Raw genomic sequence first — 10748 nt, 5'->3', positions numbered from 1 at the left:
ACATCCATCTACTAGACAAACACCTCGACTTGTTATCTTACTGTCTTGAGATAAACAATAGAATCAGTCTCATTTACCCAGCCAGACTCTCTGACTAATAAAAGTCTATGGAGGAACAGACTTCATTAGCATGGCCATAAAGCATCAGCTCAGTGTGGTGTTTCAACAGCAAAGTCACCCAAAATATGACTGACAACAATGGTGGCCTTCAGATCTGCAGATAAAGAGATATTATTATTGTACAGAGCGCTGGGGGATTATTACTGTATACAGCATTGGATATTATTATTGTATACAGCGCTGGGGGATTATTACTGTATACAGCATTGGATATTATTATTATTGTATACAGCGCTGGGGGATTATTACTGTATACAGCATTGGATATTATTATTGTATACAGCGCTGGGGGATTATTACTGTATACAGCATTGGATATTATTATTATTGTATACAGCGCTGGGAGATTATTACTGTATACAGCATTAGATATTATTATTGTATACAGCGCTGGGGGATTATTACTGTATACAGCATTGGATATTATTGTTATTGTATACAGCGCTGGGAGATTATTACTGTATACAGCATTGGATATTATTATTATTGTATACAGCGCTGGGGGATTATTACTGTATACAGCATTGGATATTATTATTGTATACAGCGCTGGGGGATTATTACTGTATACAGCATTGGATATTATTATTATTGTATACAGCGCTGGGGGATTATTACTGTATACAGCATTGGATATTATTATTGTATACAGCGCTGGGGGATTATTACTGTATACAGCATTGGATATTATTATTATTGTATACAGCGCTGGGAGATTATTACTGTATACAGCATTAGATATTATTATTGTACAGAGCGCTGGGGGATTATTACTGTATACAGCATTGGATATTATTGTTATTGTATACAGCGCTGGGAGATTATTACTGTATACAGCATTGGATATTATTATTATTGTATACAGCGCTGGGGGATTATTACTGTATACAGCATTGGATATTATTATTGTATACAGCGCTGGGGGATTATTACTGTATACAGCATTGGATATTATTATTATTGTATACAGCGCTGGAGGATTATTACTGTATACAGCATTGGATATTATTATTATTGTATACAGCGCTGGGGGATTATTACTGTATACAGCATTGGATATTATTATTGTATACAGCGCTGGGAGATTATTATAGTATAACTAAATTTAGTAATTTTGGCTTTTTGTTTAAAATCATTATAATTGTTTTGGAAATATGTAATAGAGCCGGCCAAAGGGTGCGGAATGTCAACTAATGAACGCCCCAAGAGATTTTCCATCGCAAACACGATCTAACGTTTTTAGTTTAGTCACCGCAAGGAATGCGTTTTACTGGTGGAAATTATAAAAACCCTGAAAAAAGACATCAAATCCTACATATTTTTTTCGCAAAACGATCGTCTATAACTAAAGCTAATTACAATATGGATGATCTGCCATAACTTCAGCATCTCAGGTACATTAAATTATGTAAAACTTTTAGCCCATTTTTTATTACAAAATGTAATTGATGACATTAATGTAACAGAGTCCTGGAAGCAGCATTATTGGTGCAATAGTGGGACTGAGCTTTAAATATTACGCCATCCAGAGAAAAAAGTAAGAACACAGATTAATGTATATATCTATATATATATATCTATCTATCTATCTATCTATTATATATATATATATATATATATATATATATATATATATATATATATATATAAATACTGTATGTTAGTAATGGGGTAACTCAAGGATCAGTATTGGACCGAAACTTTTTAATATTTGAATTAGCATTATTACAAAAGATGGTTGGCGGTAAGTTAAGTCTGTTTGTAGATGACACAAAGGCCGGGAACAGGTTGGACCATTCAAATGGCAAGTGATTTAAGTAAGTAAGAAGAATGGACATGAGTGTGGCGGCTGCAGTTCAACGTTGATAAATGTAAAATAATGCATTTGGGAAGTAAAACTCCCAAAGCAGAATATAGCATAAAGAATATAGTGACACCAGAAGAGATGGATTTAGGAGTAATTATTTGTGATGATTTCGAGGTAAGCAGACGATGCAATGAAGTTTTTAAAAAAAGTAAGTGGGGTGCTTGGGGTGAAAGGCATAGTTTTTTGTAGAAGGATCTAGAAGGATATTGACACCTTGGGGAGAGTTCAAAGGAAGGGCGATAAATTAAGATTTCAGTCTCTACATCAGGGAAAAATGGGCAAACTAGATGGTCCGAATGGGTTTTATATGCCGTCCAATTCTGTCTTTCTAGAAAAAAAAACAGCAGGGAAATTGGAGTAAAAATAGAAAAGCACCGCCAACTAAACCACGAGGCGTTTTATGTTTAGAGGTTACTCCAATGCTGTAGATCCAAGTAGCTGGTAAAATGAGGTTTTTAGGTGTTTTCACATAAATCACAGGGCGAAAGCATAAATATATGGTGATGTCATATTAGGAAAAGCTTTCTTCTCACTCTAATGTCACTTTCGATCAATCATAGCACTTTATCTTGTAAATAAGCTAATCCCCGGGGGGGTCTGTTTATTCCCATTCAGTGTGAGTGTCAGCCTCATGGAGAATTAGGTTGACGTACGGGAAGCTGTGGATTTAGAATATATATCGGAAATAATTGGACTTTTTTTTTTTTTTTTCAACCAAAGAATTTTTTTCTAGCAGCTGGCAGAGCATAAAGGACCCGTAAGGGCAGATGTCACATTTAAAGAGACAGTAGGCAGTCTCTTTAAAAAAAAAAACAGTAGTCAAAAATATTTTGGACCTGATTCATCGGATGAAGTTGGTTTAACGCCTCAGTCCACGTCAAAGTATTATATTTTAGTTTAACCCCTTAATGACAAAGCCCGTACATGTACAGGCTCAAAATGCATTGGTTTCAACGGGTTTAGGGACCGCCCATTGTCCTTAAGGGGTTAAGAAAGTACAGCTCACTCAGTAGGAAGCAGGTTAGCCTTAGATGTCTACGCTTTCGGGATTGCCTCTGGGTTGGAGCGGTAATTCACCCATCATCCTTCTCGTCTTCGGTACAGTTATTGTTTTGTTTTGTTTTTTTTCTGTCCAAAGCACTTAGCATCCTTTTGTTATCTGTCACATTATCTTTTTTTGTTGTTGTTTATAAATCATACATAACCAGGAGCAAAAATGTGTCTTTTCTTATTTTCATTGATACTTTTTGATATTTTGAGCAAATGTTTTTATTACTAGTATCGCATTAGAAAATGTTTTCTTATTGTTTTTTATTCTATTTGCTCATAATGTATTTTTTTTTTTTTTAATTGTGTTCCAGTTCTTTGATTGTAGCCCGATCTACCCAACACAAACACTGTCCCCTCTGTTTAACAGCGGATACTGAAGAGAGTGGCAGATGGCAGCGGACTCTGAAGAGACTGGCACATGGCAGCGGACTCTGAAGAGACTAGCACATGGCAGCGGACTCTGAAGAGACTGGCACATGGCAGCAGACTCTGAAGAGACTGGCACATGGCAGCGGAGGCTAGGGAGACTGGCAGAAAGCATCAGAGAAGGACAAATGGCAGTGGAGTCTGGGGAGATTGGCAGCGGAGACCGGCAAATGGAGGTGTAGTCTGGGGAGACTGGCAGATGGAGGTGTAGTCTGGGGAGACTGGCAGATGGCGGTGGATTCTGGGGAGACTGGCAGATGGAGGTGGAGTCTAAGGAGACTGGCAGTTGGCAGCGGAGTCTGGGGAGACTGGCAAAAGACAGCAGATTCTGGAGAGACTGGCAGGAGGCAGTGGAGACGAGGATGACTGGTAGATGGTTGCAGACTATAGCAGACAGCAGAGCAGACCGACAGGTGACAGCAGAGTCGGGGGAGACTCGCAGAGGGCAGCGGAGAGGGGCAAATGGCACCTCCTCAGTTTATCCAGGGAGTTTCTACTCAAGCGGCAACGCAAGCAATCAGGAGTTCTGTCTCCAAAGGTGGTGGAAGCACGGAATCCGGCTCAGGGAGATCACACGATAACAAATGCTGATAACACATAAATAATACACAATGCAATGGAAAAGCCTCCCAGCAGAAGTGGTAATGGCTAACGCAGTGGGGGAATTTAAAAGAGCATGTCAATAGGCATGCGGTTCCTGAATCCTGAACATAAGATCAAAGACTGATTGAGGTTTGGGGTTTTTACTCCAAAAAGTAAACGGCTTGAACGGCTTTCATGTGTTTTTGAGTTTCATTATTTAAGCGGCTGTGGTGCTGCCGGTACTTATCCTGCAGCCCCTTCATGTGGCCATAGCTTGTAATAATATTCACTTTATTGGTAAAGCTGCTAAGGCATTGGCATTTCTTATCCTATAGCACCCTCATGTGGACATACTCTGTGGATTTAGTGTTGCTTGTGGAAGGCTTCTGTGACATTTAATGAGCAGCAATGTCCTGCGCATGTTTATTTAGCTGTTATATTATTACCTCACAGACCTGACGAACGAAAATTAATAAATCACATATATTGTTTCTTCATGTGGAACGCCACACTCCACCTTGAAACCCTTAGTCCCCGTCCGCCCTCTTGGAACACACTGTTCCGGTCCAACGTGTTCCGGCCCGCCGTCTGGGAGCGCGCAGTTCCGGCCCGCCGTCTGGGAGCGCGCAGTTCCGGCCCGCCGTCTGGGAGCGCGCAGTTCCGGCCCGCCGTCTGGGAGCGCGCAGTTCCGGCCCGCCGTCTGGGAGCACTCAACTCACAGAGCCGACGTGGAAGGAAAATGAGTGAAACACATATGCTCTAGTGAATTAATAAAGCTGTTTACCCACGAGGGGAAGTTAGTGACAGCATGAGGATAAAGCCGTGAGCGAGGGATTGCAGAATGTGAGAGCATGAGAGGGAACGCAGAGCGTGAGGGAGGGGACACAAAATGCGAGTGAGAGCACGAGAAGGGACGCAGGGTGTAGCGAGGGGATGCAGAATGTGAGTGAGAGCATTAATTTTTTTTAAAAAAAAAACGTAAGATCCGCGGTCTAAATTTTTTCAGGTTTTCTGCTAAATCGGTTGCCCCAGATAGCGTCCGAAGCAGGCCTCCAATACAAGTCCTTTTAACGGGGATGTTATTTGGGGGTTAGGAAGAATGATTTCCTGAAGTTTTTTCAGTTTTTAAAAATGTTCATTTTTTTTGGTAAAAACGCGGAATGGAAAAGTTTCGGGCATGGAAAAGTTGGATAAAATGATATAAATGTGTTATTCACAATTGCAACATTGTTAATTATTATATGTATCCATGCTCTCCTGGGTCAACACAAGCTCCCTATTCACATGGTTTCATTTGTGTTATAATTTTTGTTTTGTTTTTTTATTTGTGTGTGTGTTTTAAAGATTTCTTGTCCCCCATTTTTTTAGGTTTATCAGGAAGTGGGGTGTCAGAGTTTAACATGCAATAGTCTCCAGAAATTTGGGGTAGAGTTTTATTCATTTAGCAAAAGTCTTTAGCTGTGTCAATTACTCAGAGGTTACCAAGAAGGTTCTTCACCACAATTGCACATTTTGGTGGCCATCCCTCAGCATACAAAAATTAAATATCACAGGTTACTGGGGTTCCTACTTTTATCTGTTATCATTGCAAGAAACTGAAACAGACTGATCCACCTAGTATTGGGGAAGTGTTGGCGACACTCACATATTTATCAGATGGAGAGGATGACCAAGTGTATAAACCATACAACGGTTCACATTCGATCTAACATGGCACTTACGGGCATTTTGGATTTTCTTATGTTTCAAATCTGTACTTTGATTACATTGCCTATGCTATACTGAACAAAACATTGTATCATTTATGTGACATGTTTCATTATCTGGAATATGTACAATGAATATTAACTCATGCTGATCCAACAAGATTCTAACAACAACAACAAAAACCTCAACAACAAAATGTTATAAGCCAGAAAAAGGGTAAAAAGTGAATTGCAAACCAGAGAACATGGGTAAAAAGAGGAAAACAATGAGAGAGGATAGGCTAGAAGAGTAAGAGATACCGGCCTTGGGGAAAGGGATGAAGACAATGGCAAAAACAAAAGTAAGGAAGAAAAAAAGAAGAAGAACGCAGGCTCAGGAAAGACTAGGGAATCTCGATATGTATAAGCTTGGAGAAAATACTTGACATCCTTAAAGGCATTGAACAAATCACAGGAGGGATGTTTGTTTCAGAAGAGGAGAAATGGTTAAACAAGGTCATAATCTGAAACTAGTGAGTTAGAGGCTTAGATGTAATGTAAAGAAGTTTTACTCCTAGAGTGGTAGAGAAATGGACCAGCCTCCCAGCAGAAGCGGTAGAGACTAATAAAGTGAGGGAACGTTAGCTTCAAAGACACAACAGAAAAGGGATTGAACAGGACATGTTAAAGCTATGGAAAGAAGAAGAACTACTCATGATAAGTGAAGGAAAAGACATTAGTATTATTGGAGACGATAGGGTCTGAGACGCCTTGTGCCTTCAGTAACAGCAAAGGTGGAAGCAGGAAAAAACAACTAAAACACAAAAGAACAGGGCCAATGCAAAAACAGAGACAGGGGAAATACTGTACAAAGATAAGCCCTGGCCTGGACACATCCCACTGCAACCACAGCACCTGGATTTCTCAAAGAAAATGAACATCGAAAGAACCAAGGGCTGCAAGTGAAGCTTTTACAGAAAATGAATACCGGTACATAGAAAGTGCCCCACAATGGGGCACAGAAAGGATCCGGTCGTGCATGCCTGTCTGGAAGCGTCGCAAATGGAAAATGGGTTAGCAACCACCTATCTACCTCTTCTCACTCCCTATCTACCTCTTCTCACTTCCCACTACCCTCTCCCCCTTTGAAGTTCACTTACCTTGTACAAGTCCAGTGGTGGGATCGCGAGGCCTCCGTCTCCCTGTTCTGCCGCAGTGTGCGCGGCTTCACTGCTGAGCGCTGGATATGACATCATATTCTGGCGCTCAGCTTGAAATGCTGGCACCGCGACCAAGGCAGAGGCCTCGCGGGGAACAGTGAGAGGCGCCGAACGGTTGCTGAAAACGTATTCATCAGCGACTGCTCGGCGCCTCTCTCTCCTCCACGTCCAGGGGAAGGCTGGCAGCCTAAGGCCTGAGGGGCAAGTCTAGTCAACTGGCCCATTGCGCCATCAAAGCGGCTGCGAGCGACGTTGAAAGCGGCCGTCGGCCAGCGCCTAATGAAATTAAAGCGGCCGGCGTGCACGCGCCGCCCAATGGCCGTGCCTCAGCTCTTCATCCCACCCCTTTTAAGACGTGGGACGAAGAGCTGAGGCATGGCCATTGGGTCTGACTGCCGCACGATGCAGGGGCGTACCTAGAGTATTTGGCACCTGGGGCAGATCCTGTATGTGGCACCCCCCCACACACTTTAAAACTGCATAGTTTCTATGGTTAGACAAACATTGACAGGGGTACAGCATAATTGTTATCATTATATACTTAGGGATTACGCGGTACCACCGTCACTGTGTGCCTATACATTGAGCCAGACACTGACAACCCCTATCACTATATACTAAGCCAAACATTGATGTGGTGTAGGCTTACCACTTTAGTGACTGGCATAGTATACAGTAGGGATGCACCGAAATGAAAATTCTGCACTGAAACTGAAAATTCAGCATTCACTTGGCCAAAACCAAAAAAAAAAAAAACAAAAAAAAAAAACAACAACTTTAAAATACTTTATTAAAAGTAACACCAAAAAATCAATAACAATATCAATATATATATTTATATATATATAAATATATAAATATAAATATATATAAAATCAATAACAATATTAATATATATATTTATATATATATAAATATAAATTTATATAAAATCAATAACAATATTAATATATATATATATATATATATCTATAACAACAATCACAATCCTATCATGCTCATGTTCTAGCATGTGCTGGCTTACTTAGCATGATAGGAGTGCGATTGCTGTATATATATATATATATATATATATATATATATATATATATATATATATTAATACTATTATTGAATTATTCTGTGCAATAAAAGTGTTAACACACCAAAGTTGGACCAAAAAAATAATTGATGACAGCAATCACACTCCTATCATGCCTAGGCAGCCACTACATGCTGGAATCTGGGCATGAAAGGAATGTGATTACAGCCTCCCAATGCCATGCTATCCCCCCACACTTACACATCCATGCTATCTCAAACCCTCATTCACAAACATTCAGCACAACACCCATCACCCTCACACACTCACTAATCCACTCTCCCTGAATCTTGCCCTACCTTTCCTCTGTCACTGTCACTTTTCCTCTTAATTCTTCCTCTTCATTTTTCCTCTTCATTCTTCCTCTTCTGTGCCCCGTCCTTCCGGTGCACTGAGCGCGGAAGACGGTGAGCGGTGAGGCACTCCTCAGATGAGCGGCAGCCGGGTGGACCGCCCCCCCCCGCCAGGTACGCACCCCTGCCCCCCGGCCGCTTCTATTAGAAAAAAAAACAAAAATGGCGTTTCAACTGGGGGGCACAGCATGATGTAGGGGGGCCCCTCTGGCCCCCCCCTGCTGACGCCACTGCTAGCTCTTTAGCTTTTATAGAACCTTAAAAGTCTCATCATTAGCCGAATGAAAGGCAGTAGGGAGCCCTGTTGTATACAGCACTGGGGGGGGGGGTTATTACTGTATACAGCGCTAGGGGTTATTAATGTATACAGCACTGGGGGTTATTACTGTATACAGCGCTGGGGGTTATTACTGTATACAGCACTGGGGGGGTTATTACTGTATACAGCGCTGGGGGTTATTACTGTATACAGCGCTAGGGGTTATTACTGTATACAGCACTGGCGGGGTTATTACTGTATACAGCACTGGGGGGGGTTATTACTGTATACAGCGCTGGGGGTTATTACTGTATACAGCGCTAGGGGTTATTACTGTATACAGCGCTAGGGGTTATTACTGTATAGAGCACTGGCGTGGTTATTACTGTATACAGCGCTGGGGGTTTATCTTAAGGGTCTTTTAATTATCCAGGATGTGTGCTATTCATCAATTATTACAAAGTATATATATATATATATATAAATAAGATAAAGAACAATTGACCTGCTTTTGTCAGATATTAATTCACCGGATTTCCCATGTTCTGTATGGTTTTTTGGAAAAGACTTCAGCTAAGAATATCCTAAGATTCCCAACCTAATCTAATCAATGAACCATCTTCATCACTAACAGAGCTTTCAATTATTATTATTATTATTATTATTAACAACATTATTATTATTATTATTATTATTATTATTATTAACAACATTATTATTATTAATATTATTATATAATATCATTTATGTCTGGTATCAGATTAAAACAATGTTTTACCCAGTTGTGGTTTTTGCCCCATTATATATAATGTTCGCAGACAGCTGCATATTGGCCATTTCCACTAAACAACCATAGCTGGGGGGCACTGTAGGAACAATATATAGGGGGGCACATTAGATACCATAGTCAAAACTGGGGGGGGGGATTAATAATTCCCACTATTAAATCATACCACTGAAAAAAACATAAATATACATACATATACAGTATATATATATATTCCGGTCCCTCTGATGTAACAAAATGAGTGTCCACTTATCTATCGGATCACTCAGATTACCAGCCATGGCTAAAGGTTTGAATCTCACCTTCGCGGCAAACCAATCCTTTTCACTGGCATACCTCTACCCCTTCGGCTGTTCCATGTATCTACTACCATCCATAGGTTCACCGTATGGGTAAATACACAAATGTTTGTAAATATATATGGGGGATAAATGTTCCAACCCACACCAGCCAAAGCATATAATAAAGAAAGCAGGTGGTGGCTACGCACGAGCGGCGGATGGCTGTGTGTTGACCGAGCTCCTCGCACATGACACCGCTAATCTAAGCATCTGAACCCCGAGAGAGACCATGGGCAACAAAAAAAGAGATCCGGACCACAAGCATACTCCCAAGCCGTCACAGGGGCTTAAATCGGCTGCCTTGACGGCTTATTTTCGCGATCCGACGCCAACGCGGATGGAGGATGCAGGCCCCAATATGGCGCCGGCAGCGTGCTCAGCCTCTTCCCGGGCAAGCAGTCCGGTGTCGGATTGCTCTCAAGCAGCTCCGGATCAGGATATCCGTGAAATGCTCAAACGCTTACCCTCTAAGGCGGATATGGCTTCTATGATGTCCAAGCTGGAAACCTCCTTTCATGCCAAGTTGAATGAGCTTTCGGCAGACATCACGCAGATAGGATCCCGTGTGGCGGATTTAGAATCTGACAAGGACCAGGTGTATGTCCAGCTGCAGCACATGAATCACCGGTTGGATAGTATCACTGACCAGGTACACGCACAACATAGACACCTTGAAGATTTGGACAACCGTAATCGGCGCAATAATTTGCGCGTCCGGGGCTATCCGGAGGGGGAGGCTGAAGATCTAAAGGTACTCATTACAGATTACTTTAACGCTATCCTAGGTAGACCCCCCTCTACACCGCTGATGTTTGATAGAATCCACAGGGCGCTTCGCCCGAAACCTACTGCTCAGGCACCTCCCAGGGACATAATCTGTCGTTTGCACTACTTTGCTGATAAGGAAGCCATTCTCACAGCTTCCCGGAATGCTGACATACCTGCCCTTACGGGTATAGATGCACGGATCTACCAGG

This window comes from Spea bombifrons, chromosome 12 (genome assembly GCF_027358695.1).
Source record: "Spea bombifrons isolate aSpeBom1 chromosome 12, aSpeBom1.2.pri, whole genome shotgun sequence".
Lineage (NCBI taxonomy): Eukaryota > Metazoa > Chordata > Amphibia > Anura > Pelobatidae > Spea > Spea bombifrons.
Note: the sequence above shows the minus strand (reverse complement) of the source record.